The following is a 16820-nucleotide window of genomic DNA, read 5'->3' as shown; positions in this document are numbered from 1 at the left end:
TATACATGGATTCAGAGCGTCCAAACCTGGCTGCCTAGGAGAGCTAACTGGAAACTTTTAGAGAAATGTCCATGCCTGAGACTGATCTTGGAAAAACTAAACCAGAACTTTGGAGGACCCTTAAGTATATTAGGTGTTTTGTTGTTTGATTTTTTGACTGAGTCTCACTCTATCACAAGACTGGAGTGCAGTGGCATGATCTCAGCTCACTGCAATCTCTGTCTCCTGGGTTCAAGCAATTCTCCTGCCTCAGCCTCCTGAGTAGCTGGGACTATAGGTGCATGCCACCGTGCCCAGCTAATTTTTGTATTTTTAGTAGAGACCAGGGTTTCACCATGTTGGCCAAGATGGTCTCGATCTCTTGACCTCATGATCCGCCCCCCTCAGCCTCCCAAAGTGCTGGGATTACAGGCATGAGCCACTGCACCCGGCCAAGCATATTGGTTTTTAGCTAGCTCCCCTGTGTTTCTAATGTGCAGCCAGGAAGAAACTGCGCGTTTGTTTGATGTTCTCCAGCAGCTCCCGGAGGTCCGCATGCCCCACAGGGTGGCAGCAGGAACCCATGGCGGCCCCACAGTCTCCCTGTGCCCTCTTCTCCACGTCTATGCTTTCTCCAGACTTGGAGGTAATTCTTATCGCTTCAAGATTTTGCTTAAAGAATTTCGTTTTATCCCTAATGATCCCCTATACCAGGATTTCACTTTTGGAAATGTAAGTCCACAAGTCCGATAGACCGTGTGTGCGTTCTTTCAGCATGTGAGAGAAGGGGAGTGGAGCCCAGGGAGCGGAGTACAGGGAGCATCTCAAAATCCTTCTGTCACTTTTGAATGGAAAAGAAATGCATAATACTGAAGAGTCGGGATTGGGGGTGAGAGTCACACAGTCTAAACAATATGTGGCAATGTGGGAAATTCCCCAAATCTCTGCTTCATTAATGATAATAAAATTGTATTAAACCATTTAGGAGCATTTTATTTACATTTAAAAAAAAATTTACACATTTTATAAAAATGGTCAAGGCCAAGTTCTCCATCCAGAAATTAAGCTGATTGTTTTTTTAAAAATATGACATTATTGCACATGATGAATCTGGTTTCGGTCATCTGCAGGGAGTTTTGCTATGTGACTATCCTTTGTTCTCACACATAGATTGCTTTATTTTAAAAATTCTCACACTTGACACTTCTAGAAATTATACTCTAGTTTCTTTCTTCTCATTTACTGTCAGCCTTCTCATTTAGACTACAAGCCCCATGAGGCCAGGACCTGGTCTTTTATCTCCCCCTGCAACCACCAGGGCACAGAAGATGCTTAACAGACAGTGCCAGGCCAGGCATGGTGGCTCACGCCGGTAATCCCAGCACTTTGGGAGGCTGAGATGGATGGATCACCTGAGTTCAGGAGTTCGAAACCAGCCTGGCCAACATGGTGACACCCCACCTCTACTAAAATAAAAAAAATAGTGCCTCCAATCCCCAGTGATGTTTCTAACATGGTCACATCACTGTATTTCCCTAAAGCTTCCTTCGGACTTTGAATAAAATCCAAACCTGTCTTCAAGGTCCTTTTTCTGGTCCTGGAGGTCTTCCTGGCCTTACATTCCAGTGAATCTGGCCTGCCTGCTGTTCTCTGAATGCACTGAGCTCATTCACACCACCAGGCCTTTGCATTCACTGTGTCCTCTGCCGGAAATGCTGTTTCCTCTGATCTCCGTGTGGCTCTCTCTTTGCTTCACTCGGGTCTCTATTTAAATATGACTTCCCAGAGGGACTTTCCTTGGTGCTTTGTCTAAAACAACCCAACTTTCCCAGATATCCTTGGTCCTTTCACCTTGATTGATTTATTTTAAAATGGTCACACTTTTGTTGCCAATGCTTTTGGTGTTTTGTTCATGAAGTCCTTGCCTACTCCTATGTCCTGAATGGTTTTGCCTAGATTTTCTTCTAGGGTTTTTATGGTGCCAGGTCTTATGTTTAAGTCTTTAATCCATCTGGAGTTAATTTTAGTGTAAGATGTCAGGAAGGGGTCCAGTTTCTGTACCTATGCAACTGTCTTGCATGTTCTGCACATGTACCCCAAAACCTAAAATGCAATAAAAAAATAAAATAAAATAAAAGAAAGGAAAACCTGAAAAAAAATTTAAAAAAAATAAAATAAAAAAAATGGTCACACTTGATACTTCCAGAAGTTGTGTTATACATACTCTCTCCTATTTTACTGTCAGCCTCCTCATTTAGACTATAAGCCCCCTGAGGCCAGGGCCCGGTCTTTTATTACCCCTCAACCACCAGGACACAGAAGATGCTTAACACATATTTGCTGAATTAATAAGTTAAAGAACGAACAAAAAGGGAAATCATCCCATAAAATATGAACTGAGTGAAGCCGTATCTTGAGTGTCTGGAAACAAATTAAAAGAACAAATTATATAATGAAATTGTGAATTTGGAAATGTTCCCAGGTTATAGCCTTTTCTATTCAGAAATCAACTCCCCAACCACTGGTCTTGAGTGCACACTGAGGACCTGCAGTTATGTATCAGCAAAAGGGTAAGAAAAGGGGGATGCAAGACTGAGCTGAAACCCCATCCGCAGTTGCACGGAAATAAATAGGAATGGGTGGATTAGAACAGCCAATCTGTCCCTGTTATCAGTAGTTCTCTCTCTCTGGCTATTTTAGCAGTTAATTTCCCAGCTCAGCTGCAGCAGCTTCTCTTCTGTAGAAAAACAGATGACATTTCACTTTGAAAGAAGAATCCATTGTTCCCTGAAATGTGATGAACTGAAAGCCAACATTTCCTTTTTTATCTATAAACAAATCTTTCAAACAAAACAATGTCACCAGTCCGAGTTCCAAGTAACTTTACTACCTTAGGAACTATGCTTCCCTTTCTATATGATCCTTTTTTAATTCTCAGAATGCTAGTTTCAGTTACTGACATAGTGCTCAATCCAAAGACTCCACGAATATAAATATTTCCACCTCCCTTTGCATTTTAACAATTACAGAGAATGGTCAGAATGGACACACATGATTATGGCGGCGTCTAATACTGATTGAATGGTATTGTCTTAGTTAAAAATCTGTTACCAGTATTTTTATTGGTTAAGAAATAAATTGGTACTAATACTTGTACACACAAACTCGAGTGAGTCTCAGAAAGCGATGGCTCAGGTGGAACTCTCCAGAGTAACCCACTCGGGAGAAGGGACCGGGACCCCTCTGCACTTCTGGTACACAGATGTGGAGAACTCATGGGTTTCTTTCACTGCATTAGCTCGGTCTACAATTCTCCAACAATTAAAATGGGAATCGGAATGACGCCCAGTGTACATTTGTGTGGGACATTTATTTTTCTCTGCTCACAGATTTTTGGGCCATTCACAATGCTGAGCTATTCCTAGCTCCTGCCTCTTCATCCATCACACGGGAGAATTGCTAGATATCACCCTCTCCACAGAAGTTTCAAAAAATAAGGCACCTTTAACAGAGATGATTCTCTTTGAATAATCTTTCTTATAAGATTTTATCCCAAGGAAATAATAAGATTATGTCCAATGGCATTTCCAAACAGGAGATTATAACAGCTGTTGTAAAGAATTAAAATATGGGAAAATCCTAAACATTGAACACTAAGGGTTGGTGAAATTAGTGGGAGCATTCCATTTAGCAATAGCTACAACAGTTGAGTACTTACCATGGCTGGCACGGTACCAAGCACCTAACACTTTTTACAGAAAGGCGTTAGTATTGCCTGGGTGAATGCACACACGTAATAATCCACAGCTTTAAACATGACATTTTAAGTGTTTACTTGACAAGGCAGAAGCTCTGCTGGGCAGCTATTGCTACCATAATGCTACAGATGAAGCAGTCTCCAAATCCCAGTGACTTCCCACCACGAGCATGTATGTTTTGGTGGAGGGCCTGTGTGTTGGCGGTGGCTGTGAGGGTCAGATCTCTTGCACACAACTCCTGTTGCTTCTCGTCCTTGGAGCAGCAGATATGGAGGCATGTTTTCCTCATGGCGGCTGGCAGACGGACACGAAGGCTAGTCACACACACAAAGTACATTCAGAGCTGTGTTCACAGCATCGTGGCTAACACTGCAGGTAGGAAACATATCCCGTGACAAAGATCCAAATCAGAGGGTCAGGACTTTAGTGGAAGCGCTCTGGAGTCATGTGGAACAGCACAAGGATTTCTATGTCTATCGCTACGAGAGAATGAATAATTGAGAAGAAAAAGATAATCTACCGTATGTTTACAATATCCCCTTAAGAAATATGCATATTTGCCTAAATATCTGTTGCCGACCTACCTATCTAATGTGTGTGCGTGCACTTGCACAGGTAATGCGTATGTATAGGCACACACAGACGTACCTATGCTTGTACAAATAAGGTGTGCAGTAGTCGTACCCGAGTGCTAGAAGTTAAGCTGTTATCCCAGGGAGGATGAGTACGTGGACTTTTTTCTCTGGCTAATCTAAGTTTTCAGGTTTTTTGATAATCAAGCTGGGATGAGCCACATTTCATTTTTAGAAGAGAACTAAATTACATCCAAGCAGGTGGATTACAACCAAGGTCCTGAATATACTGGGGGTGGTTAACTCTACATGCAGAGTCTGGGCATGCTAGGCTCTGCCCTGGACTGGTGAACCCTGGCCTGCCACCCTGCAGAGCAGAGGTCTTCCTCTGAATGCCGAGATGGCCATCAAGACCCCAAATGCATTCAGGGAAGTGGGGCTCCCCACCACCTGACCCAGTCTCCCTCCTGTCTGATATCTGAGGTGGTACCTACAGAGGGGCTCTTCCTAACCTGGCCAGACCTCAGGCCTTTGTTGCTCTCAGGAAAGTCAGTGCTGAACGCACCAAGCATCTGGCTGGTCTGAAGTCTCTGCTCTCTAGCAAGCCCTTCCGTCATTTATTGTCCTTTTCTGGAGCAGGGATAGTGAATACCAGGTTTGTCCTTAATTCTCTGGTGTGGAAAGCTCTTGAAGGACTCTGCTTCACTTAAAGGAAAATATCAACCAGATGAATTATTAAAGGTTCTGACCACAGAGCAGGAGGAGGTAAAATTGGACAAAGTAATCCTAATGTCGTTCAGGGCCGGCTGTTTCACATCTCATAGAATATTGCTATCGGGCCCTCGGGTGCCTTGGTGAAAACAGTCAAGTGAGACACATTGGCTTCAAAAGAAAGACAAAAGAAGGAAAAGGACTCATCAAACCTTCCTTTCCTTGCACCACCTCTTCAGGACAGCCCTGCTCAGGTTCCAAAATGAATGTCCTAAGGTCGGATTCTGTGGCAGGCGTGTTCGATTGGCTCCCACAGGATGTCTTGGTTCTTTCAGGGAGCGTCTAGCACAAGCAAAGAAAGCTTGGATCCCACAAAAGCAATATAACAACCTCACTGAGCGCCTGCCGTGAACCAAGGCGTGCAAGGGAGACAGAACTGAGCACACGGCTGCCCAACAGCAGCCAGAGTTCAGAAGGACATAGGAGGAAGTCAGACTCAGCTCCCACAAACGAGTTGCATGACGGCTGATAAAGCTCACCATCGACAGCGACACATTCAGTTTTTAAAAATCACCTTATGGACCAAAGCAGAAGTGAACCCAAGACACCAATGCAACAGACAAAACACAACTATGAGCCCATTCTGGAACCGCCAACCTCAGTGACCAAGAGGCTAGTGCTGCTTCCTTCACACATTCCTACTCATCCAACGTGCAGGTCTTTGTTCAGCTGGGATGTGTGGCTGGGGGACGTGGGCCATGTGAGGAGAGAGCTCATGAGAGTCAGGAGCACAGATGGAATAGCTCAGGGATGCAGACCTGGTGGAGACGTAGAGGGGTGCTGGGGCTGGGGGGCAGAAAAAAGACTAGAAAGTCAGGGAGGAACCAGTCACGGAGGACCGAGGAGAGCGGGCTGGGTGTTCTCCTTTTCACCCTGCAGGCAGTGGAGGGCTGGGGTCTTTGAAGGTTTTGAGTAGGAACAGATGGGTGCTTTGGGGAATATCACTCAGGAGCAGTGCCTGGGGCAGTTTGGCGATGCTGAAAGAATGAAAGCAGAGACTTCACAGGAGACATCTTAGTCCATGAAGGTGGCTGCAACAGAAGGCCACAGACTGGGCTGCTGATAAACAGCAGAATTGCACTCTCACAGCCGCGGACGCTGGAAGGCCAAGTTGGTGGCACCAGCCGACTTGGTGCCTGGTGAGGGCGTGCTTCCTGATTCACAGAACGTTTCCTCACTATTTCCTCACTTGATGGAAAGGGAGAACAAAGGTCTCATTGACGTGTGGTAGTCAAACCGACCACGACAGAAGGAACGGTCTCTTTCCTCCCTCCACACTAGCTCAGCTCAATGAGTTGAAGGCATAGAGGTTCAAAGTCGTGCTTTAGTTTGTTTTCTCTCTGTTAAACTCGCCCTGGTTACATGGGTTTAATCATAGGATTCTCTGATGTGTTCCCAGAACTCAGGGAAGAGTCTAAATGGTATCACATCTACGGAGTGTTCTGCAGAAACTCCTGAAAGGGATACAGCCGTCTAAAGGGATCAGGCCAGCAGTAATGATGGTCACCTAGACCTTAGCAAGCCTTAGCAAGCCTTAGCAAGCCTTAGCCTCACACACCTTAGCAAGCCCACTTCCCCAGGGGAAGCAAAATCCATGCTAAGTGCCTCTGAGTCTCTGGTCTTGCAAGTCTTTCTAATCTACAGAGCTTAACACCACTACATGGAGTTTTTCCTCCTGTGTCATCTTCCCATTACAGATTGGTTGTTCAAGAAGAAAAGTGAGATCACTTACCAAAATGGAAATAAGATAGAAAAAGCCTCTCAGCGGCCCCTCCTGGCTGCCCACTCTGCTCTCACCTCCCTGGGCTACACCCACGTGCTCTTCAGGAGCCCACAGTTCCTGGGATAATGGCTGTGCAGAGGCCCTGGCTGCTGGGCCTTTCTGAGAAGTTATTAAGAAAGAGAACACTTTGCTGGCTTTTGGGTTCAGATGGTTTATGTCAATTACATGATCTTCGGAGGAAAGAAAAGGTAATTTCACTTCACTTCCCTGGCCTCACTGTGCTTTGATGAGCTCCGGAAATAACAGAGTCAGAATCCAAGTCTGTTAACGACTTTCAGAGACTCTCCCACGTGGCACCGAGTCCTGTCTCAACTGCCACCCACATCACTGAGTGAATGTGGAATTAACCTTCACTGTGAGAATTTTGCTTGTTAATTTCCTAAGCCTAGAACATAAATTAAATTATTTGTGTATAAATTTAATCTTTTCTAAAAACAGGATGAAACAAGCATAAACAATGAAAAGGCACCTTTAGCACGTGGCTCTATTCGCAGCAGGGAAACCTCCCCTAGAATATTCACTTTGCTCCTCTGCAGTCACCTTCAGGGAACACGATCATTTCTTTCCCACGTGGCTCATTCTCTTCTTACTGGCCTCAACTTTAACCTCGTGTCTTTATTTTTTTTTAACAGTTTTTTAAGCTTTATTGAGGTATAATTGACAAATTAAAGCTGTATCTATTTAAGGTGTGCAATATGGTATTTGGATAGATGCAAACATTGTGAAACCATCGCCACCGTCAAGCTCATTCACATCACCTGGCAAAGTTATCATTTTTATGTGCTAGTAGTACTAACACTTAACATCTACTCTTGCGAATTTCAAGTATACAATATGTTGTTATCAACCACAGTCACCTTGCCGTATGTCAGATGTCCAGAGCTGAGACCTTGTACTCTTTGACAAATGTTTTTCTGTATCTCACTGCCTACCTGCCCCTGGAAACCACCATTCTACTCTCTTATTCCCATAAAATCCAGCAATCCCACTACTGAGTACTTATCCCCTTAAAAATGAAATCAGCATCTCTCATGTCCATTGAAGCTTTGTTCTCAATAACCAAGACACAAATTCAATTTAAATGTCAATGGACAGATGGACCAATAGAGATAATTATTGCATGTGTGTGTATGTGTACATATAGATGTGTGTATATATATGGGCATGTGTGTGTATATATATGTGTGTATATACACACATAATATGTTACATGGCAATTTATATGTGAAAGTCTATCAGTTAAAATTAGAGTCAATGGCTTGAATAAGATAAAAGTTATCTCTCTCTGTTCATAAAGCAATATTTTTTAAAATTTTTGTTTATTGTTTTCTTTTGAGATGGAGTCTCGCTCTGTCACCCGGACAGAGAAAGTGTAGTGGCATGGTCTCAGCTTTTGCAACCGCCACCTCCCAGGTTCAAGCAATTCTCCTGCCTCAGCCTCCCAAGTAGCTGGGATTACAGGTGTATGCCACCATACCCAGCTAATTTTCATATTTTTAGTAGAGACGGGGTTTAACCATGTTGGTCAGGCTGGTCTCAAACTTCTGACCTCAAATGATCCACCTACCTTGGCCTCCCAAAGTGTTGGGATTACAGGCGTGACCCACTGCACCTAGCCTCATAAAGCAATTTAAAGTCAGGCATCTGAGATTGGTGGGAAGCCTTGAATGCCTTGAATGACTCAAATTACACATACACACACACATATATATATATATATAATTCCATATATACGCGAGTGTTATTCAGCCTTAAAAAACACGGCCATCCTGCCATGACCCCACTGGAGATTTTCCGTCAGCCTTCCTTGTCACCGGTTGCTTAATTCTCTTTCTTTAGCTCCATTTTATTTTTATGCTCTTTCTAACTGTGATCCTCAATTTGCAAATTTTTATCACCTCGGCATGAGAAACACTTGAGTTTCCCCTGTTTTTCTGGCCTCTTTTTCCTGCATGTCTCTGAGGTTGTGCTTTTTCCACCCCACATGGAAACCAAGAGAGTTGCAAAATAAAGAGACTTTTTTGCCTAATAGCTGCTACATTAGAAAAGTGTTTCACTGAACTAGAAGAAGGAAAATAAAATAAAATCTTGGAGTAAAGAAAACGGTGGAGAAGGGAGATGGCGCAGCACGTACAGGAGTAAGGGTGGGCGGGGGTGGCGGAGACGGAGTGTGGTGAGTGAGGGCGGGAGGGTGAGGAGAATCTGGGATGTGCTGTGTGCCCAGAGCCCCACAGGTGCAATTTATATGTGAAGGCCCATTCATTAGGGCTAGACAGTGGCTTGAATGACATAAAAGGCACCTCTCTCTGTTCATAAAGCAATTTGAAGTCAGCCAGTCTGAGGCTGGTGGGATACCTTTAATGATGCAAAGGACCCAAACTGCTTCTATTTTTCTGTTTAGCTGACATAACTCAAAGTCAAGGTGACTTTTTGACCCAAGACAGCTGCTGGTGCTCCACTTATCACATCCACATCCTAAGCAGCAAGAAAGAGTAGGAAGCGGGAAAACCAAATGAATTATACCCTGTCACCTGCATCCACTCCTTTCCAGAACTTCTACATAGCTGAGTTCCTGGTATTCAGTACTTAACAACAGGGTACAGGATGTTGGACACAGTGAAACCATAGGATCGAGTTGTCCATCCTAAAGAAGAAAAGAGAATGAATTGTAGTAGGTACTATCCGCCTTCTCCTCCTGCTCTGCTTTCTGCACATCAAAGGGAGAAAAGTGAAGTCAGTGCATTGATTTGCCTGGCATGCTTGCTCCCTGCACCATGCTGTTGCTGCAGGCTGGCCGCATCCTTCACCGGCAGTCCTGGTTCCTTTCTGGTGGCCTCCTAAGCACAGCCCTCCCTGTCTCTGTGTTCTCATGTGCTCTGCAGGCCCCAGTCCCTGCAGCCTGGGAAAAGGGAACAGTGTCCTGCTATCAGCAGTCCTTGGTGTTGACCTCCACGTCCCTTTACAGAGTCTTATTTGTTAATTTTTCTTCTGATTTGCCCAACTCGTGTCTTCCATCTGTTTCCTACCGGGGCCCTGGACTGTAAATCAACTGTTCTTAACCCAGACGATGTGGGGAGGATGAACCAGATACTGCTCCCCAGGCAGGGCCAGGCAGGAGGTGTTTGACCTTTGTGTAGGCAGGACCCACCAGAATACTGCAAGTGACCTGGAAATGTTCGGCCAGCTACTGCATGCTGACTAAGTGGGGGCACTAATAATGTCACCAGCGGCGTTACTGTAGCAGATGGGAATCTCCGGCCACACCGTCAGGTTCTGGCAACGCACATTTATATTTTCCTAAGTGAACGTATTTCTATTTCAAATCCCCATTGTGCTGAGTGGTAGAAACTTGATTTCATTTGATTCTAGGTCATCTCGTCTCAGGCAGTTCAGTTCTTTCTTTACCCTTTTTCAAGGCTGTATCAGTGCCAAGGTCCAGGAAGAAGGGCCTCTGATCCTCTGGTTGCACCTGTTTCTGTTGCGTCTTCTGAGATGCACATGATCTCCGCAGTGCTTGGTAGTTAACTCATGGTGATTGATGCTGCTTCCTTTCTGTGGCTCTAGCTCAAGGGTCAGTTCCGGCTGAGCTGCTCCCAAGCCACTCTGGAGACACAGGAAAATCCTGTAGTATAAAAACACAAAATGTGACGGGGCGCGGTGGCTTATACCTGTAATCCTAGCACTTTGGGAGGCCGAGGAGAATAGAACACAAGGTCAAGAGATCTAGACCATCCTGGCCAACATGGAGAAACCCCGTCTCTGCTAAAAACACAAAAATTAAGTGGACGTGGTGGCGTGCACCTGTAGTCCCAGCTACTTGGGAGGCTGTGGCAGGAGAATCGCTTGAACCTGAGAGGTGGAGGTTGCAGTGAGGAGATCACACCACTGCACTCCAGCCTGGCCACAGAGCAAGACCCCAACTCAAAAATATATAATATATTTATATATATTATATATTATATTTACAATATATTTACATATATTATATATTATATTTACAATATATTTATTTATATCTATATGAATAAATAAATATATTTATATCTATATAAATAAATAAATATATTTATACCTATAAATATATATTTACATATATCTATTTTTTTTGCATGGCCCAGGTATTATGTTAGTAACCATAATGTGTTTATAAAGTATGAATATAACTTTTAGTTAAATTTGATCTGATGTAATTATAGATTCACATACACTTGTTGGAAATAATAAGGATCTCGTGTACCCTTCGCCCAATTTTCCCCAGTAGTAATGCCTTGCAAAACTGTAGCATTGATGCCACTACCATGGTATTGGCATTGATACAGTCAAGGTAAGTATTTCCGTCCCCCCAAGAAACTCTGTCACCTCTTTATAGCTCTACTCGCTCCCTCCTTGGTCCCTGAGCGTTCTTTTCTCATCTGGGAGAACTTAGCACATGCTCCCTGGATAATCCCCACTGACAGCTTCCTCCTAAGCATTCTCAGACACCACCCCAGGTTATGAAGCGGACGGGGAGTTGGAATACCTCTTGATACCTTCTGAGGTTGGAAATCAGGGTGCCAGTTGGGTTTCTGAGGCATGGATGAGTGTGGCCACAGCTTTTTTGTAGTGTCAGGCTGGAGCAGAGAGACTCTTGTTCTGTTGTGTTTTGTTTTTGCCTTGCCAGCTGCCCCTTTTCTAGTGTTTTGCTTACAGAGAGTGAGATTTTTCTGGGGCTCTGTTGTTTGTGTGCCCTTCAACATTTATAGCTTTTCAGCTTCTGGAATAGAGGAGGTGAAAATGAAACACAGACAGCTCACTCCCACGGCATTCCCTGGGCTCCCAGCTTCCTAACCCTGTGCCTTTTCGCCCCACCTTTCAGTGTCTCCTGGTGCTGTTGCTATATGTCATGTTACGGTCTTTTTTTTAATTCAGGGACTCACTCTGTCGCCAGGCTGGAGTCCAGTAGTGCAATCTCAGCTCACTGCAACCTCCACCTCCCAGGTTCAAGCAATCCTCTTGCCTCAGCCTCCTGAGTAGTTGGGATTCCTGTTAATTTTTGTATTTTTGGTAGAGATGGGATTTTGCCATGTGCTCAGTCCGGTGTCAAACTCCTGGGCCCCCCAAATGATCCTCTTACCTTAGTCTCCCAAAGTACTAGGATTTATTTGCACTTAGCAGAAGGAATAGGAAATAGTTTATCTTCCTGAAAAGTCCCGATATCTGTGTTTATGTATACGTATAAATGTTAAATAATGGTAAGTATGTGCAAGGCATGCTGCGCTAATGATCTCCTCACTGTCTGGGCAGAGGAGGGAAAGTGGCAGTCTACACACAGTGCCTCTTCTGATGGACTTCTAGACCCCAGTGGCTATGACAACACCCAGGACATGGTGACTATCTGTGACTCTTTACTGCATTCATGTGCCAGACCTGCACAACCATGGGAACAAACCACGGGGTGTATCTTACAAGGTAAGAAGGAGGAAGGAGACTAACACCAGGGAATAGAAACGATTACATTACTTTAAATGAACATTTAATTGTGTAGCAATTTTAGCTTTACCACAAATGGAGAAGAGGTCCAGACCCCGCATTCAATTTGACCCTTTACTAGCATTTTAAATTACAGTGACACATTTATCCAAAATAATGAACACATGTCAGTACACTATCATTAACTACAGGCAGATCATCAGTTTTTTCTCTTCTTTTAAACCTAATGACATTTTTCTGTGCCAGGATTCCATCCGGAATGCCACATGCCATTTAATGGCCCTGTCTCCTTAGGCGTGACACTTTGTCAGACTTTTCCTGAGTTTGGTGACCAGTTTGGAAGAGTACTGGTCAGTAACTATAGAATGTCCCTGAATGGGGGAAAAAGCCCTGAGGCTTTTTGTACTTACGGGTTTCAGAGGAAGAAAATCACAGAGCTAGAGTGCCATTCTCATCGCTTCATATCAGAGGTGCACTCGCCCACGCGATCCGTGTGACTTACGACTGATGGCTGTGGATGATGATTTTGACCACCTGGCTGAAAGAGTCTTTAGTTCCCGACCACAAAGGTATTTTTTGTTCTCAATTTCTCTGCTTTGCAATTGGGAACAAGTCACTGTGAGCAATCTACACACGTGGAGTAAAGAGTTATGCTTCACCTTGAGGATGCAGTGTCTGCATGAGTCATTCCGCTCTGTTTGTTTTTTATTTTACTTTAGTTCTGGGATGCAGGTTTGTTGCAAAGGTATGCATGTTCCACGGTGGTTTGCTGCACCTGTCAACCCATCATCTAGGTTTTAAACCCTATAGGCATTAGGTGTTTTTCCTAATTCTCTCCCTCCCCTTGCTCCCCGCCCCCTGATAGGCCCCAGTGTGTGATGTTCCCCTCCCTAGGTCGATGCGCTCTCATTGTTCAACTCCCACTTATGAGTGAGAACATGCAGTGTTTGGTTTTCTGTTCTTCTGTCAGTTTGCTGAGGATGATGGCTTCCATCTTTATCCATGTCCCTGCAGAAGACATGAACTCATTCTTTTTGATGGCTACATAGTATTCCATGCTGTATATATGCCACGTTTCTTTATACAGTATATTGTTGGTGGGCATTTGGGTTGGTTCCAGGTCTTTGCTATTGTAAATAGTGCTACAATGTACATTCATGGGCATGTTTTTATAGTAGAATGATTTATAATCTTTTGGGTATATACCCAGTAATGGGATCTAAGGAGATTTATTTTTCCTATTTATTGATTCATCCAATCATGTATTTATATCAGGTTAAACTCATGGACATGTATTTTGTAATGTGGACAATAGTCCAATATATATACTTGAAATATATATATTTTGGACTATTGTATACATTTGAAATATATATATATTTCAAATGTTCCCAGTCTTGAACATTGAGAGTACATTCAATTGGCTCCTGTGTTCTTCCCACATGCCACCATTGTGTGTGTGTGTGTGTGTGTGTGCACTTCCTTAGCTTCTGAAACTAAAATGCTCAAGGCTTGTCTTGCTCTGTTCAGGCTGCTATAATCAAATATTTTAAACTGCGTGTCTTATCCATAGCTGATAAACACTGACTTCTCAAAATTCCGGAAGCTGAAAGTCCAGAACCTGAGCACTGGTAGATTTGGTGCATGGTGAGGGCTGGCTTCCCCATTCACAGATGGCATCTTCGTTGCTGTGCCCTCACATGGAGGAAGGGGAGAGAGATCTGTCTGCGGCCTCCTTTATACGGTTGCTAATCTCATTCAAGAGGGCACCACCCTCACGGTCTAGCCCTACATCCTAATACCATCACCTTGGGAGTGAGTGGTGCAGCATGTACATTTCAAGAGACCAGAAAGACTCACCTTATGGTGAGGCTCATCGTCTGCATTTCTTGCACAAGTCCTAGAATTTGCCATTTCTCTGAGGACCTTTGCTTTTTTTTTTATTTTTATCTTGGTGCTAGGTAAGCTCATTGCAGCTAAATACGAATAACTGTCTGGCTACTTTCCTACCAGTAAAGAGAGGAAAGTGATAGAAAAATGACCCATGACTTTCAAGGTGCCACAGGTATCTAACATTTAAAGAATAACCTCCTTTAGTTAGGTACATACACATGTAGGATCATTACATCTTCTTGGAGAATGGAGAATGGACACTGGATCGCTACGTAACATGCTTCTTTATCACTGATAATCATCCTTGTTGTGAAGACTGCGTTGTCTGGAATTAATATAGCTAGACCAGATTTCTTTCGATTCATGTTAGCATGTTGTATCGTTCTCATTTCTTTACTTTTAACCGGAGTCTTCATAATTAAAGTGAGTTACTTGTAATGAAGATATGGCTGGATCTGGATTTCACTTTATCCACTCTGCTGAATTTTGTCACTTAATAAATACATCGAGATCATTCACATTTAAAGTGAGTTTTGATGCCATTGGGTAAATATAAACCGTCATTTTAACCATTTCCTGTACATGGCATTTGTTCCATGTTTCCTCTATTGTTTTTTGCCTTTTCTTGTTTTAGGTTTGCATTGTATTCATTCCATTTGATCTCCTCTGAATTACACCTAAAACATTTTTAGTGGTTACCCTGGAGTTTACAATATACATCTTAACTAACGTAAATTAACTTTCAAGTTACTTTCTACCACTTCCCATATTATGCAAGCAGCTTATAACAGAGTATTCCCAATCCCTTAGTCCTGTCCTCAGGAAAATGATATGATTCACCTTAGCTGTTTACATTCTGTAATTGACCATTACAGTGTTACTACTATGGGTTTAAACAGTTACTTTTTCAATCAACTAATAATTGGAAACATAACATTTTATTTTCCCTTCCCGTACGCCTCTTCTGATGTACTTTATTTTTCTATGTAGTTTCCAGGGTCTACCTTATAACATTTTCTTTCTGACTGAGTCAAGTGTTTTCACATTTCTTTCAGGGAAGATGAGAAGATGAGCCAGGGATGAATTCCCTCAGGTTTTTGTTTGTCTGAGAATGTCTTTACTTTTCTTTCACTGTTGAAAAATTCTTTCACTGGATATAGAAGTCCAGATTGATTTTTCACTTTCGTACTGTAAATATTTCATACAATCCTCTTCTTGCAGGGAATCTGATAAGATGTCTACCATAACTATTTTTCTTGTACTTCCATAGGTAAGGTAAGATGCCCAGCCTCTCACTAGGGCTTCTTTCAACAATTTTTTTTGATTTTTAGTTTTCTGTAATTTGAATGCAATCTGTCTATTTTACGCATGTGTGTATGTATGTGCATACATGTATGTGTGTATGTATGTGCATACATGTATGTGTGTGTATGTGCATACATGTGTGTGTGTATACATGTATGCATGTATGTATTATTCTACGTGATGCTTTCCGAGTTTTTCCTGGCTGTCTGATTTGGTGCCTGTCATATATTTTGTAAAGTTCTAAGCCGTTTTTATGTCAAATATTTCTTCCACTCCACTATCCCTTTCACACCCTTCTGGTATCCCAATTATGCAGATGTTACAATTTTTGAAATAGTTGCACAATTCCTGAATTTTCTGGGGTTCTTTGTTGTTTTTGTTTTATTTTATTTATTTATTTTTTTTTTAATTTTTTATTGGATTTTAGGTTTTGGGGTACATGAGCAGAGCATGCAAGACAGTTGCGTAGGTACACACATGGCAGTGTGCTTTGCTTTCCTTCTCCCCTTCACCCACATTTGGTATTTCTCCCCAAGCTATCCCTCCCCACCTCCCCCTCCCACTTGCCCTCCCCTTTTCCCCCCAATAGACCCCAGTGTTTAGTACTCCCCTCTCTGTGTCCATGTGTTCTCATTTTTCATCACCCGCCTATGAGTGAGAAAATGCCCATTGATAATAGACTGGATTGGAAAAATGTGGCACATATACACCATAGAATATAATGCAGCAATCAGAAATGATGAGTTTGTGTCGTTTGTAGGGACATGGATGAATCTGGAGAACGTCATCCTCAGTTGTTTTTGTTTTAATAGTTTTCTTTTTCCAAATCAATTTTTCATATTTCTTGACCTATTTTCAAGCTCAGTGGTTTTTTTCCTTGGTCATATGAACTCTACTGGCAAGCCCAGTGAAGATATTCTTCATTTCTTCTACAGTGCTTTTGATTTCCAGCTTTTTCTTCTGTTTATCTCCTTCTTTCTGTTTACACGACCCCTCTGTTCCCGCGTGTGTTTCGCATTTTCTCTTACAGTCCTCAATGCAGTCATCGTAGTTCTTTGATATTATCTGTTTAATGAATCCAGCGTGTCTTACGTATTTGAGTCTTTTTCCGATGATTTTTTTTTTCTCTTCAGATTCTGTTTTCCTTACCTTTTGTCGTACCTTCTAAGTTTTCGTTGCCTTGAATACTAGGAACTGAGGAAAAGAAACCTTTACTGTGATGACAATTTATGTCAGCCTGGTTACGCGTTGGACTGTGCCAAATGTTGAGTGTTTGTCGTAGCTCCGTGT

General features: G+C 42.9%; 1 long non-coding RNA gene across 1 annotated transcript; it reads right to left on the bottom strand.

Moving 5' to 3' along the window:
* Positions 1-974: 974 nt before the first annotated feature.
* On the bottom strand, positions 975-11556 carry LOC128928651 (uncharacterized). Its single transcript, XR_008474068.2, has 3 exons — positions 11383-11556; positions 6813-10485; positions 975-4216 (listed from the first exon to the last, which is right to left on the bottom strand). It is a non-coding gene; the product is annotated as an uncharacterized LOC128928651 (long non-coding RNA).
* Positions 11557-16820: the final 5264 nt, after the last annotated feature.

The sequence above is a fragment of the Callithrix jacchus genome, chromosome 9 (assembly GCF_049354715.1).
Source record: "Callithrix jacchus isolate 240 chromosome 9, calJac240_pri, whole genome shotgun sequence".
Lineage (NCBI taxonomy): Eukaryota > Metazoa > Chordata > Mammalia > Primates > Cebidae > Callithrix > Callithrix jacchus.
This window is presented reverse-complemented; position numbering and strand designations above follow the sequence as displayed.